Below are 14,081 nucleotides of genomic sequence, written 5' to 3'. Positions count from 1 at the left end.
GTAATGGTTTTGAATCCGGAGGAGAGGTGAACCACGTTACCACCTGTAGTTTTCTTTCTAAATCGCCCCTTCATTTCCGTGAGATTTGGGGACTTCCACTGAGTCAGTATGAAAAATACTTTATGTTATGCTGTCAGGAAATAATGCCTGCTTATAAGGCTTTAGATAAAGTAATAGTCACAAGGCTGCAATGAAGGAAACATCCCCAAACTGGAGATAAAGCTGTGTTCCAACTTGTCACATAGTCTCTTCATGTCTCATTCAGTGTCATTCTTCCAGAATTAAGAGGTAATTATGCTCTTCATGATCCTAGACTCTTTTTCTTTTCTTGATGTCGAGAAACAACAGGGATCTGAATTTAATTGGTCTGTTTTTACCTGATTTATTGACATAAATTTGTTTTTTTAATAGTAGGCGTTATGTTTTTTTTTCACCTTAGAAAATAACCCTGGTGAACAACAGACACTGTGGACTATTAGAGAGTCTAGAGGAGGTGGGTTAAAAAACTACCTATTGGATATTATGCTCACTACCTGTGTTACAGGATTCATACTCCAAACCTCAGCATTACAAAATGTTCCCATGTAACAAATCTGCAATATACTCCCTGTATCTACAATAAACATTGAAATAAAAAATATAACCTTAATGTGGACCCTTATGCTTTGGATGACAGAACCTGTTTTGCTTCCTTAAAAAGGAGCTGAAATTCAGTAGGCTGCTGGGTTCCTTAAAGGTGATAAATAAAATACACGCAGACAATTTTCTCCAGAACAGTTATCACCCAATGAACAGGTAATTTAGTGATGACATTAATCCAGTGGACTTGTTTTTGGTGTGTGTGTGGAGAGAAAACAATTTTTAATACTCTAAATTTGTGTTTTTTGGGAACAGGATTAGGGTGGTTGATGATAGTCCTTGTGTGTGTGTGTGTGTGTGTATGTGTGTGTGTATGTATGTGTATGTGCGTGTGTGTCCTTGAAGGCAGTAGACAGTTCTGAGGATCCTAGGGAATAAAAGAAGGAATAGGTAGTTTCCTTTTTTTTCTTTTTTTTTTCAGCTTCCAAGTCATTTTATTCAGAATTTTTTGTTTGTTTCCTGAATCAATAGATACTATACAAAACAATGTAAAAAATGGCTACTATTTTCTCTCCCCAGCTTCCTCCTCCCCCGGGGACAATCCTCTAGGGAAACTCACTCTGGGGTTTTAGGGGTTCTCCCTCTAGATTTGGTCCAGCAAGTGAGGCTGAGTTATATAGTCCCTTGAATCACTTTCAAAGGAGCTCAGTTGAGGTGAAGAGAGCCTCTGGGATCTGGAGGTTACTAGGTTAGGGAAATGGGTTAGGGTTTTTTTGGGAGAAAAGCCAGCGCCTGGGGCCTACCCCAAAGAAAAGGGTATCTAAAATGTTCACAGTTCCTCCTTTTGCTTCAAAAAGTGACATTTATTCAAAGAAAAAAAGACAAGATGTCCATCCCTTGGCTCCCTTCCCTCGTGCCTCCTGCTGCTCCTCAGCCCCCCAACATTGAAGGCTGGCTGGGGCTAGGTAGCAGGACAGCCCCTCAGATGAAGTCAACAACATTAAGGGGACTTTCCTCAATGGAGGTGTTGTAGAAGGTCTCTGTGTCTCAAAGGGTCCTCTTATCTTCTTCTGTCACCATGTCGATAGCCACACCCTTATGGCCAAACCATCCACTTCAACCAATTCTGTGGATATAGTTTTCTCTGTTGGTCGGAAGGTCATAGTTGATGACTAAAGAAACCTGCTGCACATCAATGCCTCTGGCCTACGTCAAGAAAGATGACTCTTCAGCATGTACATCAGAGGACAATCTATCCTGAAGGGAAGACACTTAGGTATCCATGTAGGCAGCCAAGGAAGGCAGAGGAAATAAGCATCCCTGTTCCTCAAAGACCTTAGGCATGCCAGATTATATTCCAAGTTGCTACTTTCCTGAGAGGGGCACTGTATGTCCCCTTGGAGAGGGAATCGCCTTGGATAGGAATATGTGTTTTAAAGCAAGAAAGAATGAAATCAGTTAGGTGAATCCTCCAGGCATTTATCAAATGATTTTAAAAGTCAATCTTCTCTTTTTGGAGTCCCTGCATTAAACACTTCATTGTCAGGCAAGGGCATGAAGGCCATGGGAATCCCGTGTTGGGTGGACCCAGTTTCTAATGGCCTGCATTTGCATATCAAAGGTTGCCTACCTGACTCTCGACATATCTCCACACATATCTCCATGTGTGTAGAACATCCAGGGCGCCCTACATTTGCATATTAAAAGGCTAGAGTGGGAGAACCAGCTTTTTCGTGGCTATGTCAATGACATGCCTGATCAAACCAATCCCCTGAGCCCTATGCAAATCAGACATTGCCTCCTCCAGCCTCTGCATATATATCTAGCTGGTATCTGTGGCAGGTGAGGACTTCCTCTTTTGGCTCTAGAGCCCCTCTCCCTCTCTGTACAGGGAAGCTTCTTCCTTCTGTCTTCTGCCTTCCTTCTTGCCTATTAAACTCTCCTCTCCTTAAAACCAAAAAAATAAAAAATAAATAAATAAACACTTTATTGTCTTCAAGTCATCAATCATTTCTCAATTCAAATGCTAATTACTTTTCAAACAGACCCTCTCTGGAAGAGTTAACTCTGCCGCTATTATGATTATGAGAGAATTCATGGTTCTGTTTCATGGGTACAGGCAAATAGAAGACACATTAATGTACCAGCATACAAGTTATTTTCTACTCCTAAGGGCTCTAGGAAGAAATAGAAGGAATATGAGTCACATCTCTTTCTTTGTTAATGATTTTACACAGCGTCTGTCACATTGCAAGAACTCAATAGTTTATATCTTGAACAGATGAGCATGCAAACAAACATGAATTTGGTCTCCATTAGAAATACTGCAATGGTTACCAAGGGCCACTAGAAACAAAAGGTACTTTTACTGATTACTTAAGCCATTTATTTCTCTTACAATGAAATTTTACATAATTTACTTCAGGTACCATATGAAAAGGGAATTTTAAAATTGTCTTATTTAACCCTGTTATTCACCCCAAACAGGACAACTTAGCTCACACTAATGTATGTTTGTCCCCCAATAAGTTTTTTCTTTTTCTTTTTTTTTTTTTTTAGACAGTCTCAATCTGTTATCCAGACTGGAGTGCAGTGGCACGATCTCAGCTCACTGCAACCTCCCCCTCCTGGGTTCAAATGATTCTCCTGCCTCAGCCTCCCAAGTAGCTGGGACTACAGGCGCGTGTCACCACGCCTGCCTAATTTTTGTATTTTTGGTAGAGATGGGGTTTCACCATGTTGGCCAGGCTGGTCTTGAACTCCTGGCCTCAAGTGATCTGCCCCCTACCCACAACCCTTGGGATCCCAAAGTGCTGGAATTGCAGGTGTGAGCCACAGCACCCGGCCAATAATAGGTTTATGTAAGATCAGATGAACTTAAGATTGCTGTAATTCTAGGCTATTTCTAGACTGTTGCTTAAGTAGATAGATGGGTAGTTTCCCTGGTTAGGTGCTAGAATGCTTGTTGTGGGCACATTTTAACTCAATATTTGGAGGAAAATATGACAGTAAACACATATCCTGACAGCCAAGAGAGCTGGTACTGACAGGAATAAATATTCCAAAACTTCTAAATTCTGGACTGCTACTTTTATATCTTTATCTCTCCACACATTTCTCTCCCCTTGAATGGGTCTCTTTATCATTCTTTTTAAAGTTAAACATCTACTCTCTATTTGTTTGTAGGCATTTAGATTGTTTCTCTTTCTAAATCAACTGACCTATTTCCTCACATGGTAGATACTTCTAAGAGCTAGAGAAACAGATGACTTGGCAAAATTTGAGATTGGGATTTTCAAAAGGTTTGCCAGATCAATGTTCCAGGTCAATTTTAACTCCTTATCTTGCTGAACTTGGGCCTGTTGCCATTCTTCTTAGAGGGAGAGGAACTAATGTGTAGTGCTTAAATTCACAGACTCAGTGCTTGAGTTTGAATCCTGGGCACTTTCTAGCTGTGTGAGCTTAGGCAAGTAACTTAACTTTTCTGTGACTTTTAAGTTTCTAAACACAGTTTTGTAAAATGGAGTTCATAATAGTACCCATATCAGTGGATAGAAGATTGTATTAAATGGGTCAATTTTGTAATACTTTTAGAACAGTCTCTGGCATACAGTAAGCACTCAAAAAGTGTTAGCTACTTTTTATTGTCCTGTGTCTGTATCCCTGTAGCCTTAAGGGAAAATGTGCTCCCTGTGGCAGCCAGGACTCCCTCTCATGGCGTTGTAAGTTTCTAGCAGGGCAGGAGAGAAGGGGATCCTAAACACACACTTGCTTGGGTGTACGTTGAGGTGAGGAAACTAGTGGACATTTTCACTTTTTAAATTTTCCCATTCCCATAGTGATGACTAGCAAATTTCTAGGAAAATTAAAAATAATTTTTCATCAGTACAATTTGATATTTGTATTTGGTCTAATCCATTTTTAAAAATGGCTGAAAGGAAGATAATGCACAACAGATAGAGTTTTACTTTTCTCACAACCTAGGGAATCTAGAGTATTGGTTCAGTGGCTCAGGGGTGTCAGCACTTTGACTCTGAGATTCTTATGGCCTTTTCCTCATGTTTGTTACCTCTTTGTCTGTTTCCTTCTGCCTGGGAAAACAAAAGCTTACCCAGAACTACCCTTCCTACCTCCCTCCCTCTCCTCATAACCAAGAACTTTCTGCTAAAGATCTCATTGGATAGAAATGGGGCACCTGCAAGCCCCAACTGCAAGGGAGTTTGGGAAAGTGGCGAATAGAATCGTCAGAATTGGTCTAAACAGATCATGCTGTTTTGCTTGGAACTGGGTACTGACTCTGAGCATTCTTAGGCATCTGTTTTCAAATAAAGTATGGGGAGGGATGGGCATTAGCCAGAGCATTAGCAATGTCTTCTATAGTGGCTTTCATACTGGTTAATCTTGCCTATCTCAGTGGTAAACACTTTTACTTGAATTATCTTCATTATTAATAAACAATAGTATAAATAGGTACCACTTTTTTACAGTGCAGAAAAATGAGGCAGCTAATAGGTGGTGAAGATGAGATTCAGGCTAAGGCCATCTGATGTCACGCTAGTGCTACCCCCGACCTGTCCGTGCAATTATATTAGAGCTAGAGGAAAAGTGATTACCTGACCCCTCCTTGAGAAAATGAAATGTGATTTGTCAGGCTATTACTAGAGAGAAGAATCTCTGGAGTCTTCTATATGAGAATCCTGAACATTGAACTACATGTCATAGCAAGTGACCCAGAATCTCTGAGAAGCACAGCCTCCCTTTTGAGCCCCTAGGTACATTCCTCTCTGTCCTCATTTGAGGAACTCTATTTTGATCTCTTTTATCCTTCTGCCTGGGATCTCTTCCTCTGTCAATTTATGGCAAGTTCCAGTAAAACGTAACTCCTACAGTGTGGATGACCCTGTACATTCTTTGACTTGTGACAATTACCCTTATGTAATGAAATCTTTTCGAGAAACACATACAATCAGCATGCCTCTTTTTGGTGTAGGGAGGAGCACAAGGTTCACCAAGGATGCGGTCACGTATTTACCACTCTGATTGCACTTACACCTGGTTTGAGACCTAATTATGCCATCAGTTCTGGCCCAGATGTCTGGCTGTGCAGCTGCAGGGAGAGTTGGTGCTGGGCTCACTTACAGAGAATTTAGTGGAACTCTCACAGAGAATATCAAGGAGTTCCTTGTTTAGGCTAGAGAAATGCTAGGGCTTCTGTTTTATTACCACTCTTTTTTTTTGGCAGCGGCAGGCCTGGGTATACATCGGGGTAAGCATGGTAAAGTATGATGCTCTAGCATCTGGCAGTTTGTACTGGGGAAGAAGATGCTTTTCCTTGTAATGTCTCCCGTCCTCCACCAAAAATTTCTAACAGTGGTTTTTCTCCTTTCCAATCTTCAGCACAGAAGTGAAAAGCCATTCTGTATATCGGACAAGTTATTAACACTTCAATGTAAGGATTATCTGGTCTACTCATTAATTCTCAGAATCTGGGAAAGTGTCAGGGCAGCTATGGAGACCTTAGTACCTACCTCTATAGCAGGGGGATCAGCAAAGTTTTCCTGTAAAGGGCCAGATAGTAACCTCTGCCTCTTGGGTTCCAGCAATTTTCTTGCCTCAGTCTCCTGAGTAGCTGAGATTAGAGGCATGTGCCACCAAAATCAGCTAATTTTTGTAAGTTTAGTAGAGACGTGGTTTTGCCATGTTGGCCAGGCTGGTCTGGAACTCCTGGCTTCAAGTAATCCGCCCACCTCAGCCTCCCAAAGTGATGAAATTACAGGTGTAAGCCACCGTGCCCAGCCAACAAGCATTGCTGAACATCTACTATATTTTAGGCACAGTGCTAAGTGCCTTCACAAATTGTTTCTGATTTATTCTTCATCTCATGAAAATTCTTATATACAATGCTGTTTTGTGAAGAATTAAAATGAAATTGAATGCCCTCATCATGCAAATGATTATTATTCTGTTACAGAAGATACTTCAAGACCATATTGTGGAAAATAAAATATTTTAACCTTATATTTATGTTCAGAGTCTTGGCCTAACAAATTGATGGCATGTTTGCCAGTTTAAGCTCCCAATCATTCTTACTGGAAACCCCATACCAATAGTTTCTTTGGAAATGTCCTTGTTTGTTTGTGTGATGGGCATGTGGGGGTGGGGATAGTAATTTAAAAGTAATTTAGAATGAGAGATAAAGCAAGACCTCACTGACAGGTGACATTTCATCAGAGATTTAAATGATAGGAAGGTACAAGTTGGAAGATTTTGGAGCAGAGATTTCTAGGAACAGTGACAGTAAGGGCACCACCTCAGAAGTTAGCTCCTTTGTTAGAAGAAGGAAAGGTGGTCAGAGGGATCTAAAGTATAATGTAGCAGGAGGACACCAAGAGGTAAATTCTGGAGATAGCTAATGGTCGGTTAGATTATGAAATAAGGCATGTTAAACACTTAACACAGACCCAAGAAGGTACTAACATTAGCACATAATAAACAAAATTACATCACTGAGTTTGAAGAGTCAGAACTGTTTCCTTATGGTTGAGTTGAAGGTTAGGAATTAGCCAAATGGACATGCATGTAATTGAAATAGAAAACAGGTTTATAGAATTATGTCTCAAGTTTCCCTCAAGGTATCACAGACAAAATAATTTGGGATCAAAGGCCTCATAATAAGCCCAGCAAGGGCACATGGCTGTCCATAACCCGCTGACCACGGGTAGGTTGGATCTCTTTTGGTCTTCTATAGGGATTTTTAAAACAATCTCAAAATGCTGATAAATTAAAGGGTTTGATTACCAAGAAATACTAGCATTTCAAATCATAGAATATGTAGAGCTAAGATATCTGACATATAAGCAATTTGCTCTGAACAGAAATAAAGAAAACAGAAATAAAGAAAACAGAAAGAAATAAAGAAATAAATAAGAACTTAGTAGGACAAGAACAAAACAAATCAAAACAAATTAACCGAGCTATTAAATCTACAGAGCCCCAAAGAAGCTGTATGTTCAATGTAATCTGCAGTCTAGTTGCTTGACTGCTGGAGCCTGGCACAGCAACTAAGGTTTTGAGTCACAATTTGTGAAGGTGCTACAACAGTAGGGTTTTAAATTTCAATGAATGAAGGCAAAAACAGGATTCCATTAATATGACACGTTTGCTTTGCTAGAAATGTGTGGAAATATATCTGTGAACAGGAAGTAGCAAAGTAGTCTTTTCCATGGAAAACATGAAAACCATTTTGAACACATTTACTTACGATAGAAAAGTGGAAATGACAATTGCTGCTGCAAATGCAGGCACAATTGACAAAATGTAGACAGATCATTATCCTGATGAACCTGTGCAATGCATCAATCCATCATACAGGCCATTTGCATGAGGTCTCTGCCCAGATTTTGAGCACTGGCACAAAGTTTATGTGAGATCACCATCAAATGCATTTCACATGATGTAGTAGTAAGAATATTAATGAGGATTGTGCAGTTATGAATTTGCATAAGCACAGCAAATGAAAACACTTTTAGTGCAAATAGGTTTAGTTCATTATGGGCATCAATATTATTAGAAATAAACTTTACACAGTATAAATTTGCTCTTATAAAATATTTACTTATGAAAAATTTGTATTGCTACTGGTAATAGTGGCTTAGTAGTATATAATATAGATAATTCTTCTAATACATAGAAGATCTTAACAAACTAAACAAGAAAGACTTTCTTATGGTTACTTAAGGAAAGAAATAACAGCAAATATATATTTGCCAAGAACTTTGGTTGTATCTAAAGCATAAGAATGACCAGGTTTTAAGTGTGTCATGAGGTTTTAGCTGGTTTTTATATCTGATTCATCACAACCATTCTGTTTTACTTTTAACCGTAATAGCAGTTTCTCAATTACACTAAGAAGAACATAAAAGTGGTGAGGACAAGGGTTACCAGGGCAGTGACACATACTTGGGGTGTGGGTATGGGGAGAGGTGTGGCATTCATTTTCCATCTCTATTATATCCTTTTATTTCAGAGATACAATTAGAAATAAAAAATAAACCACTATAGTTACTTCAAGCACAAATGATGACTATGGCCAAGGGTATAAAATGATTTAATTGCATAAATATTATCATTCTTTCTCTAGTAGAAATACTTTCACTGTACCTGCTTTGCTTTAAAATTTCTTGGAAGTTTTAAAATAAAACAAACAAAAAGCTTCCCTCTATTGACAGTAAGTGGTTGAATCTTACTTCAGTTCTGCTTCTTCTATGAAATGTATCTTAGTTCTTTGCAGCTGACTGGTCTCTAGCCAGTCCCCTCTTCCCTAGATGATATAGCTTCAAAGGCCCACTTCTGGCATTGTAATATTGGTCAGCTTTGCTGACCTCCCATCAGATAAACTTGGCCTTTTCAATCTCAAGGGGTAAGCCTAGTTCTCATGTACCTCTGATTCCCAAAGGCAAGCTAGGGCTGAAAAATTATTTTTTGCCATGTGGCAAAATGAAGTCATCAGTAGAAATATATTTTAATCTTTTTTAAAAGTTGGCTTATTTGAGTATAAAAATAACTTGATTTTAGAAAACGCACTCTTCCTTTTCACAATTTTGGTTCGTTCTTTTAGCATGATTTACATAAAACTGGAAGCATTAGGGTTGAAGATACCCCTTGATAAATGAATTATGACTAAAATATCTGTCCAAGAAGAGCAAAGGTAGCTTGAAATCCATCCATTTATAATATTTTACTTTCTGCTAAAGGAGAATTCTTCCAGGAATACCATATGAGATAAAGAGTGGGAAGAAAGCCTTCCCACAGACTGTAGAGCAATAATTTTTTATGGTAACCAGTTCATGTCCTATCCTATTTCTGTAATCATTTTTGACAAACTAGAGCAAATTCTTTCACTTTTTGGACACCAGAGAAATTTGATGCCCCAAATATTGATTTTCTAATGTAATTGCAATTTCATCTGAAGGAATTACAAACAAATGGGAGTAATAGTCATATGTACATAAATTCAAATATACATCAGTTAAAAGAATTGGTGATTCCTATGTGCATACACACACAAATATTCTTTTTGGATGACCTGAAATTATTCTAATGGTTTTAGTTTTCTTCTTTGGAAAGATCATCAATTATTTAAGCTTGGAATGCAGCCCTCCAGGGAACAATGTAATCTATAAGTGGCTGAGATTTTCAATTGTATCTAGTAATTTCTCAAATATTCACTTCACTTAGCATTAGTGTTTACTGATAATTTTTATAATATCCAGGTTACTATGTCGACTTTTTTGATCACTTTAAAAAATACAATGACTGATCACTCACCAATTTGCAGAGCTATTTAATAATCTTTAAATATGCACTTCTAAATGCCCTTGGCTGGTTTGAATGTCTGTGTGTGTGTGTGTGTGTGTGTGTGTGTGTATGTGTGAAGTTCTTTCTAAATATCCACAATACAAGGATAAAGCATTTAAAAGTGGCTTAAATGCACAAACTGTTCAATTTAAACCTACGTAAATCAAGTTGGGTTCAATTATGTTTATTCCATCTGTTTTTATCATCTGCTGTTACAATAATTTATCATTTCTACATGGTATTAAAATGTAAATGAATCAAGAGAGGAAACACATCTGTGGACTGTTAGTTAATAAAACTACACTCAGAAAGTAAGCTAAGTCATAATAATTAATTAAATTTCACTGCCCATATATGCTTGTAATTATATATTTAGTGTGCATTTGCATAATCACATAATGGGATCTATATGATTCATGCTCTGCTGAGCATAATCTGGATGCACAAATCATCAATTCAAAACTGGAGCAGCGTATAAAGACATCACAGAGACTTTTTTTTTTTTTCAGGAAATGATGTATAGGAAGTAAATAAGGAATATTTAAAAACGTAAGTTACACATTCTTATGTTTAGCAGAGTAATGATGGAAAAGACAATCTAAGTAACAGATAAGCCTTGGCTTTTTTTTTTTTTTTTTTTTAATTTTGTTTTTAAAAGTACAATGCTCTTTCTCTCTTGCCAGTAGTGTATTTAGTAACTTTTGATCAGGGAAAGGTTTACTCTTTCAGAGAGGTGGTGTGAGCAGGTTAGATTAGGTATTGTTTTGGGCCGTGTTATATGTAAAGAGTCTCTCACTCATGAGAATTTTTTACTGAATCACCTTCCAATTATTCTAACCTCACAATCAATTAATTAAAAATGGAGCCTAGATAGTTGTTTTAGGACCATATCCTGGGGCAAAATTGTGCACACTGGCCTTAAACACTAAGATATATGCAACTTAGGACATTTGCTGAAGGTGACGGGACAATTTTTAGGAGTGACACAGCAGGCAGCAGAGCTCTAGACAAAATCTATTCTAGGCACTGTCCACCTCCACCTCTTCAAAACATAGTCCTCTCCAGCTGCCCTCTGATTAGCTGATCAGAATAACTCTCAGCAAGTTGTGAATGACAGACTCCACTTTCTCAGGCATATTTGCACATTGAAAAAGAAGTTTGTAATTCAGATAACTTTTGAAAATGCCAATTTGTTGAAACCAGTTTCCTACCTGGTGCCCTTTTCTTGTTCATCAGGGCCTCAAGTTCAAGTGTAAACTCCCAATGCATTTAGCACTGCTTGGCAGGCTCACCATCGTTCAATCATCTTTTCTTTCCCCTCCTACCTTCCTCATCTCACACCATTTGTCCTTCTGTTATTTAAGAGTTTAATACCAAGAAACCCCAAGTAACATAAGTTGAGTGTGGCTTTTTTTTTTTTTTTAAGGGAAAAGTGATGTTGAGGACATGACTGTTTGAGTCTCACAATTATATTCTTACCTCTGCTAATGTCAGATTAAGGAGTAGGTCAGTTGCCTGGCTGTTCCAACTACCAATAAATCAGAAGTTTGGTACATCAGTTAACTCAGATATCCAAGGACAATTTGTTTTATAAGTGAACAATAAAAATTGTTCCTCCTCCTGCCAAAGAGATGGTGTTTGTGTATGGAAATAAAAACGCAACCCTTATGATAGGCACCACCCACTGCTTTATCTACTAAGCACTTTCTCAATAGGTTAAACAGATTCAAGTTGCAAGCTGAAGCAATAGGGCAGGCCACCAAACCAGAGAACAACCAGACAAGCCGTTAGTTGAAATTCCAAAACTGAAGAGTTCAAACATTACTATTTATTAATAATAAGTGTATTTGTTTTGGTATTTACATTTTAAACTCTTTTTGGAAAATACACCCATTTCTCCCCTAAAAACCTCAAACATTTAAGAAAAACCTAAAGATGGAACAACATCTACAGAAAAGGTGAAAATACTTTGTTGTCATGGAAATGGAAGAAAAAAATTAAAACATATTTTGAATAGGCCTGATGAAGAAAAAGACCAACAACTCTCACTCAAGCCAATTTCAAGTAAGTTAAAATGCTATGATGCATCACTATATTTAATAATCACTTATTTTGAACATAAAGAAGATATATGATTTTGATTAATAAGTTTCTCACTGTCTGTGTTAAACATTACATCCTAACTTTCTTCTTGAATCTTCTTGTCATCAGAAGCAAATTCTTTTATCCTGTATGACTTCTCCCTTTTTTAAACTTAATTTTGAAATAATTTTAAACTTACAAAAATCTGCAAAAAGAATCCAGAGTTCTGCATACCCTTCACCCAGCTTCCCTCTGAAAAATGTTTCTGACAATGTACAATCGATGGACTCCTGGAATGACTTCATTCAACATAAAGTTATCTCACACAATAGTATTTCTGACAAAGGAAATCATTTCACAGTAGAAATGAGCCCATAGGCCACAGAATCTACTAGTCATACATATACCTTATCACCCAGAAAAAGTTGGCCTCATAGGCGTGTGGAATGGCCTGCTAAAAACTCAATATTATTCACACTTGAGGACAATAAGTTGATGATGCTGTATTACAGCATACTGTATATGCTTTGAATAAGCAGCAAGTATATAGTTATTTTTCCCCCATAGCTAAATCCAAGGGGTAGAGGTAGTAGTAGGAGCCGTTCCCCTATTATATTTGATGACCTTTCCCTTTCCCACAACTTCTCTCCCTGGTGACTTTTTACACTAATTCCCACACACTTTGTTGCAGATATTTGAAATGTCTTTGTTATTAGAGAAGAATGCTTCCTTTGGGGTGAGGATGTAGAGTGGCATAAAGATAAATTATTGGATTGAATTGGAATTGAGATTACCACCTGGCTATTTTGGGCTTCTTATTCCACTGAACTGACAGATATGAGGTTGCTAAACTGGCTGGGAAAACTGATTCCAGTTGACAAGGAAAAGTTGGATTGCTCTTGCATCTGAAGACGTCTGGGACCCAGAGAATTCACTTAGTACTTCTATATGGAACAGCAAATGTCAATGAGAGACTGGAACAATCCAATAAAGGCTGGACTAGTAGAGGCTTGGCCTCTTTAAAGAAGAATGTGTATCACTCCACCAGGTAGAGAATCTCTACTGTCAAGGTGCTGGCTACAGATATGAAATGGAAGGTAGGAAAATAATGTGTTTAAGTGGTAACTGTCATCATAATCAGTTACTAGAAGGTAGAGCAGAAAAGATATGTTATTTTAGGTATATATTATGAATATAAAGTTTGTATATATTGAGAAAGAATAAAAGCAACCCCTGATGTCTGGTAACTGGTTTAATACTCACCGCTGGGCCATGTTATTCTCCTGCTGGACATGAATGAACTCATGAAACATCACCATCAGACAAGGTCACTCTGAGGCCATGTTAAAGTGGGACAAAAGCAGGGTAACTGAGTAAGCCACAAACTACTGAATATCTCCCTCTCCCAGACAGTATGAGTGACTGCTGCTTTAATTACAGATTTGTCCTCATTCTACTCTGCTCTCTGTATAGACAAGATTTACTAAAATACTCAGTCTTAGAATTACCCCTGCTTTCTGACAGGATTTCATTTCTCATGAATTCCTGTTTTGTCATGTCCTATCCAAATCACCCAACTGAAGCCCAGACCCTCTCCTAGAATAGGTTCTTTCTAACACCCTCTTACTGAGATGCCCAGATAAGCATTCTCCGTGGTATGTGTCCTCCTCTTCTGCAACAGTACAAGCCTGACTTGTTCATCTTATTCACCTGATGGTCTTTGGCTGAAGAATGTTAATAATGTTAACCATTCATTTTTCTTTCTTCCATCCCTTCTTCTACTACTGTTTCACAAAAGGATTGTTATCTTTAATTTCGTTTTTTTAAAAAAATTTTTATTTATTTATTTTTTTAAGTAGAGACAGGGTTTCATCACGTTGGCCAGGCTGGTCCCAAACTCCTGACCTGAAGTGATCTGCCCACCCCGGCCTCCCAAAATGGTGGGGTTATAAGTATGAGCCACTGCACCCAGCCTACAATTTAGTTTTTAGGTTACAGAATACTCTGGTAGGATTTTGACTGAACTAGATGAGAAATTAACATTAATGGGGCATCTTCTCCCT

General features: G+C 38.0%; 1 non-coding gene across 1 annotated transcript; it reads right to left on the bottom strand.

Moving 5' to 3' along the window:
• Positions 1-1,859: 1,859 nt before the first annotated feature.
• LOC112621930 lies at positions 1,860-1,999 on the bottom strand. The gene has a single exon (XR_003118851.1). It is a non-coding gene; the product is annotated as a small nucleolar RNA SNORA67 (small nucleolar RNA).
• Between the last annotated feature and the right edge of the window lie 12,082 nt (positions 2,000-14,081).

This window comes from Theropithecus gelada, chromosome 3 (assembly GCF_003255815.1).
Source record: "Theropithecus gelada isolate Dixy chromosome 3, Tgel_1.0, whole genome shotgun sequence".
NCBI lineage: Eukaryota > Metazoa > Chordata > Mammalia > Primates > Cercopithecidae > Theropithecus > Theropithecus gelada.
Note: the sequence above shows the minus strand (reverse complement) of the source record. Positions and strands in the feature narration are given on the sequence as shown.